Below are 7,562 nucleotides of genomic sequence, written 5' to 3'. Positions count from 1 at the left end.
TAGCACCAAACCCAGTTCCACTCCATCATCATCAGCATCAACCCCAGAGACGCTCAAAGACAGTAGTACAATCGTCTTTGCCATCTGGCATTGAGTGGAAAAGAAAACAAATTTTACTAAATAAATAAAATTTTGCTTATGGTAAAACAATAAGGACTATTCTGATCAGCAACAACACAATTAATGATAGAAATCACTAATATTCAACGAGAGCTTACTTGCCAGTTGCCACACACAAACACGCCAAGAGTTCTAGACAAAAATTCATTTTTAAAATCAAATTGTTTATTCTATAATAATAATAATAATAATAATAATAATAATAATAATTATAAAGTTACCTTGGATTCCTCTTCCTCACAATTAGAGAGTTACCTTTGGCCTTTATGTGCGTAAATTCCCAATCCAGTTTTCAATTAGATTAGGATGTTCTATCCACTTCAGATGTGGTGGTTCGTCATCAGGGCTTCCGTTAATTTTAGAATCTTTCTCTGAATCGTCTAAATCATTATCCTCATATGGAGTGATTATGCAACTGCTAGACTCAACCTTAGATTGTATGAGATCTTCAATGTCTTGCTCAAAAAACAAATGGCCTCCACATTTCGAAATCTCCAATTGGCTGGATGCATAAGGATCCGCTTTATTCAACCTTAGATCCACTTTATTTAAGGTTCTAAATTTTACCTCAATTTGGCTGAATGCATAAGCATCCGCTTGATTCAATATGTCTTTCAAGGGTCTTTCGAAGCATATAGAGGGAAAAAATTGCAGAAAAACCTGATACGATTCAATCTTACCAAATTCCTCGGATAATGAAATGCCCTTCAATCTAATAGGTTCATGTTCATTGATTTTAACACGACATAGAAGACCCTCTTCACTATGAAGTTGGTAAAGTGGATGATGGTGGTAGAATCCAAAAACAGCGCTCACACCGATTCCCATCAATTTGTTACATAATAATAAATGTGAAGGCATTTCCAGATTCACTGAAACCCCCACATTTCGGTGCTTAAACCAATTCGGAATTTCACTTCCAGGAATTATGAGATATGAAATAGACTCAGATCATTTCTGAAACAAACAAATCATGATGTTTAGAACTTTACATGCAAGAGAGAGTGAGGGAGAGGGAGGTAGAGAGAGAGAGTGAGAGAAAGACCTTTATAATCATATAACGACTTAGCTGAGAGTGTCCCTGAAACAAATAAATCATGATGTTTAGAACTTCACATGCAAGAGAGGGAGAGAGAGGGAGAGAGAGAGAACCTGAATGATATAACGACTTAGCTGAGAGCGTCCCTGAAACAAACAAATCCTGATTTTTAGAACTTCATATGCAAGAGACTCTCAGCATGATATAACGTCTCAGCATTGTTGACAACAAGTCACGCTTGCGTTGATACTTAATCAATTTGCGGCAATGGAGAAGATGTGGAATCGGCTGAAAATCATATTCTAGTCTTAATGATAGTGTTTCTAGTGAGGTACACCCTATTGCATCGATATAGTCAATATTTAATGGAAGCTTAGGAAACATTCGAAGTTGAGTGCAACCACCCAAAAAAAGGTTTTGCAGATTAGATAGTTGAATGATACTTTCAGGAAGGCAAACAAAACTATTTCCTCTTAAATTTAATACTTCTAAAGATGACAAGCACCCAAGAACACTAGGAATTGTCTGAAGATTGCAATAGCTTAGATCCAGATTGGTTAAAGAACATAAGCCTTGTAACATGCCCATAAGATCTGGACTACTTCTTGGTTGCATTAAAGGAAAACTAAGAAGCATGTTAGACGATTTAGACGATAGCCCCACATAATCACAGAGAGATAGCACCCTAAGATTTTTTAAGTGAACAACAGATGAAGGTAGCCTTGTTATAGCAGTTCCACTCACGTCTAGCATCTCCAGACCTTTGATATTCCCCAAATTCTCTAGTAGTTCATTAAATTTTAAACAACCAGATAAATTGAGAATTTTCAAAGATTTTAAACAACAATAGGCATCTGAAAGACTAAAAAGATTTTTGCAATTTCTTAGATCCAATTCAATAAGACTAGTTAAATACTCCGCAGAGAATGGTAGTTCGTTTATAATAGTCTCACTCAAACAAAGTTTTGACAAGCGTGACATATCTCCTACAATTTCTGGAAACTTCTTCAATCTTGAACAACCACCAAGATTGAAAATTTCAAGTGCTTCCAAGTTGACCTTGTGAGGAAGGCTTTTGAGACATTTGAAACCATTCAGATCCAATTGAATTAGTTGTTTGAGATCTCCAAGAGATGAGTGAATCTTATATAGTCTTATACAATGTCAAAGAATCAATTGCTTAAGCTTTGGGGCTCCACTAAGGTCCGGGATCTCAATCAAGTTTTGAGAGCCACTTAAGTCTATGAGTTTTAGCTCATCTAAATTTTTTTATAAACCAATAAATAATTAGACAAAGACAAGGTTTAATGAAAAGGAATAAAATGCACATTTGCATAATTAAAATCTTACCATATTTCCTTTCCATAGTTGTTTGATCCCACTACAATGCATTCTCAACTCAACAAGTTTGTTTGGTTGGAAATTGGCTGGTATGCATTTTAAATGATATCCATGTCATTCAAGAACACATAACTCATTAGATAGATAACTAAGACCTTGTGGAAGTTGCACCATACCTCTAAGAATGTCTTTTGAAAGTTGCATTGTACCATTTATGCAGTTTTGTTGAAGTTCCTCATTACCAATTTAAGCAATCTCAAAAACTTCATCTTTGAAAAAGCTTCAGCACTCAATTGTTCCTTTTTCTAAACAGGTATGTTTAGCATTATGCCTTCAACTACCTCTCTTCCCTAATAACCAAAAACAATGAAATTAGAATAATCAGTAATATCCTAAAATATTTAATAATAATATATATATATACTTATTTAAGTTCAAGTTTATATTAGTCAACTTACAATATTATTCTTCAATACATGAATGACATCATCGTAACACCACAACCTACTACGTCCACCAGGCTCTTTAGGAGATTCACGACGAATGATTTCTTGACCCATATCGTGTAGCAAATCATGCATCCACAAAGTTCTTGTGTTATCAATGGTTATGAGAGATTTGTCCACAAGAACACCAATATTGTACTCTGGATAATAGCCAAAACCTTCCAATATATCTCTTATGCTATCTTCGTTCTCTCCTTTGAAAAAACATGTGATATCTAAAAACAATCCTTTCTGTGAATTTGTTAGCCCATCAAAACTTATTTGAAGTATATCAAAAAAATTTCTATTAGGTTCTTCTTTTAGTTTATCTAGGGCACTTTCCAATCATTTGTTCTTTTAGCAAACAATGACGAATCTAAAACTTTAAGAGCTAAAGGAAGGCCTTTAGCATAATTCACAAAGTCCTTAGACAAATTCACATAATTTTCTTCAGGATAAGGTTTATGAAAAGCTCCCCAACTAAAAATTTGCAAAGCATCATCATTACTCAACCCCTTAGCTGTATATATATCATTCACACCACATCTTACAAATAAATGGCTATCTCTACTTGTTACAATGATTCTACTTCCTAGACCAAACCAATCATGCTTTCCTGCTAATGCTCCAAATTGTTTTTCATCATCCACATCATCAAGAACAATAAAAACCCTTTTACTACATAGTGTATTTTGTATAATATTGATTCCCTCACAAACATCCCATGTATTTATTTCACTTTGCATGAGGATCTTAGAAAGAAGTTGTTTTTGTAAAGAAACTAGACCTTGATTTTTAGTTTCTTCTCTAACATTAGCAATAAAGTTACTAGCTTCAAAGTTTCCAAAAATTCTTTTATAAATTTCCCCTGCAAGTGTTGTTTTGCCTATTCCACCCATCCCGCATATCCCAACAAAGTGAAGACCACCCAACCCTTCGCCTAAGTATGAATCCAATATTTCCTCCACACAGGAGTCCATTCCAACAAGGTCCTCAGAAACACTTGAGAATTTACCATACAACTCACTAAATATCCGTCCAATGATTTCTTGGATAACTATTGATTCATGCCTGCAAAAAAAAAAAAAAAAATGATGAGGTAGGGCTAGCCATATTTAGATACAAAACATTCAACATAAGCATAGTCTTAGCTTCGTTCGGCCACATTGAGATTGCCTAATTAGATTTAGTCCTCTGTTGTACATTTCTAGGATTGCTATTTTCATGCGCCCTTTTTTTTCATTAAAAAAAAAAAAGATTAAACAATTGAAGTATTAACTATATAATTCTACTTTTCGCTAACCTCTTGCTTTGGAAATTTTTACATGCTTATCAAGACGATTTTGCAGGAAACATAAACTATAAATTGGAGGCAGGAATTCGAATGAAAAAACTACAAGTAGGCCAGTAGTTTATAAAAAACCAAAGCTAAGGACTCCGCGAGTCACTAGTAGAATGAGGATTACCAAGTTCGTGTCTTTCTGCTCATCTATATTCTATATATTACTAAAAGCTAAAGCATAGTATTTATTGTTGCTACGCTCCTATTGAGCCACATCAGTAGTCACGTCATTAATTTATTTTTTTATATTTTCTTTTCTCTTTATTAACTTTTCTTCCCCTTATTTTCAAAAAAAAAAACTATTCTTTTCCCTATTTGTTCACACACACTCTGTTACACTTCTTCCAACATTTCCCTTTCCTTTTTGTCTTTTTATCTCCCCACTACCTTACGGTTATACTTCCTTCCTCTGTTTTATATTTTGACTCTTCTTCTACCCATTTTATTTTATATAAATTTGATGTCGTTTTCCCCTTCAATTCATATTTTTCCCACACAAAACTGTGAGTACTCTCTCTCTCTCTCTCTCTCTCTCTCGGTGAATTTTTGTTCTTTCTTATAACTCTAATTAAGGATGATGGTATTTTTTTTAATATGTGTTTTGGTATTGTATTTTTTTTAATATCTCATCAGAAAGTCTTCTCTTTCCCTTTGATAGCTTTGGTTGAATTTAGTTTGGGTTAATACTTAGTTTTTTTGGAAACAGTAATTTGAATATGCCTACCAATTGTTTGAGTTCTAAATCACTATAAAGCCTACTATTTATTCCTTTAGTTTCATTTTAATTTTGGCTAAGATAACATTGTAATTTTGTAATGAGTTTTGATTATTATGATAATTTTCTTATTTCTTAAGAGATGAGGAATTTGAATAATAAATTTAAAACTTGTAAAGTTTAGTTGTATATTAAGCAAATATAATACACTATAATAGAAGTTAGAAGAATATGGTTCACCTTAAAAAAATATTAATCAAACATAAAAAAAAAATAATAATAATAAAATGATATATCTGTAGAGATAAAAAAAATACTTGTAGAAATCTTTTTTTTTAATAGAAAGTACTTGTTTATATATTATTAAAAGTTGAAGCATAATATTTATTGTTGCTCCACTCCTGTTGAGTCACATTAGCAGCTACGTCATTCATTTATTTTCTACATTTTCTTTTCTCAATTTAAACTTTACTTCTCCCTATTTTCAAAAAAAATAAAATAAAACACTTCTTCTCCCTATTAGTTCACACACGTACTGTTGCACTTCTTCCAACCTTTCCCTTTTCTTTTTGCCTCTTTATCTCCCCACTACTTTACTGTTATACTTCCTTCCTCTTTTTTATATTTTGACTCTTCTTCTACCCATTTTATTTTGTATAAATTTAATATCGTTTTCCCACTCAATCCATATTTTTCCCACACAAAACTATGAGTACTCTCTCTCTCTCTCTCTCTCTCTCTCTCTCTCTACTTTCTTTCGGTGAATTTTTGTTCTTTCTTATAATTCTAATTAAGGTTGATGGTTTTTTTTTTAATATGTGTTTTGGTATTGTGTTTTTTTTATTTTTGATATCCCATAAGAAAGTCTTCCATTTTCCTTTTATAACTTTGGTTGAATTTTAGTTTAGGTTAATACTTAGTTTTTTTGGAAACAGGAATTTGAATATGTCTACCAATTGTTTGAGTAATAAATCATTATAAAGCCTATTATTTATTCCTTTAGTTTCATTATTATTTTGGCTAAGATAAAATTGTAATTTTGTAATGAGTTTTGATTATTATAATAATTTCCTTATTCCTTAAGAGATGAGAAATTTGAATAATAAATTTGAAACTTATAAAGTTTAGTTGTATATTAAGCAAATATAATACACTACAATAGAAGTTAGAAGAATATGGTTCACCTTAAGAAAATATTAATCAAACATAAAAAATAATAATAATAATAATAAAATGATATATTTGTAGAGATAAAAAAAATTAAAAAAAAAATTTGTAGAAATTATTTTTAATAGACAATACTTAAAGTAATAGTAACTTTTTATATATTACACCTCATTACATAATATTTATATTCACATGCATCGCGTAGGTCTGCGGCTAGTATTGGGTAATATAGGGTCTACCATGCCAAACTATGCAAAGGTTTATCCAAAGTCCAATTTAAGATTATAATTCCCAAAGTTTACAAGGGACAAAGAAATTCATTGCTGGATGTATTATATGGAAATTTTAGAGCTATTTGGGGACAAATTTGTTGTAAGGCCCAAGTCTGTGTAATAATGTACTTGTGTGACAAGATTCTAGTCCTACTAGGATTTTAATAGAGTTAGACTAAAATTTTATATTCATACGTTTGTACTCTCTCATCATGTGGCCATGTATTTAAAAAAAAAAAAAAGAAGAAGTAAGTAATGATAAATAAATTCAGGAAAAAAAAGTTGGCCATAAATAACACTATTCCAAAGAATTTCTTCCTTATTCTTTAAATCTCATCCAGCAAGATTGGCAACCATTGTCAAAGCAGCTTTCCATGTCTGTACAATTTCTAAATTATCTTCGAAACTCTCTTCATGTTTAGCAAAGGCTTTTGCAAAAATCCCCCTATGATTCCTCACATCACTAGGATCTACATAGTGAAAAATAGGTAGAACTACCATCCTCGTCTTTTCTAGTCTCTGCACCTATCCTTTTTTTATTCTCGCTTTCTCCTGATGCACTCAACGATCTTTGTTAGTTCAATCAAACACCACCTTGAAGAAGCATAGTCTCTTGATAGAATAACAACAGCAAATCTTGATTCTTCTATTGCTTTCAAGAGCTTTGGGGCAATTAGTGTTCCTTGCTTGAGTTTTTCATTGTCCCTAAAAGTTGATATTCCTTTCTGCATCAAACCAGCATATAGATGGTCTGTAAATTTTGTGTGGGTGTCCTCGCCTCTAAAACTGAGAAAAACATTATATTTCCATCCCTTGGAGGAGGAAGAAGAAGAAGCTGCTAATGAAATTAAAGCCATGAAGAAAATGGATGAGCTTAAACAATGAGGTTAGAGGTTTAGGAAATTGCTAGTGTGACTGAAAAAACTGAAAAAAGTAAAAAACAAAAAAAAAAAACAACTTTATTAATGCATATGAAAGGAATATGCTTTTTCCTTTTCACAAAGAGGTAGGCCCTAGCCCCGTATGGTAAATTGGTAATGGAAGCATGCGTGATGAGAAGATGGGTCAAGTCAACAAGAGT

General features: G+C 32.2%; 1 pseudogene; it reads right to left on the bottom strand.

The window, feature by feature from the left end:
- Positions 1-384: 384 nt before the first annotated feature.
- Positions 385-7,338, bottom strand: LOC142634692 (TMV resistance protein N-like; annotated as a pseudogene).
- Positions 7,339-7,562: the final 224 nt, after the last annotated feature.

The sequence above is a fragment of the Castanea sativa genome, chromosome 5 (assembly GCF_040712315.1).
Source record: "Castanea sativa cultivar Marrone di Chiusa Pesio chromosome 5, ASM4071231v1".
NCBI classification, from domain to species: domain Eukaryota; kingdom Viridiplantae; phylum Streptophyta; class Magnoliopsida; order Fagales; family Fagaceae; genus Castanea; species Castanea sativa.
This window is presented reverse-complemented; position numbering and strand designations above follow the sequence as displayed.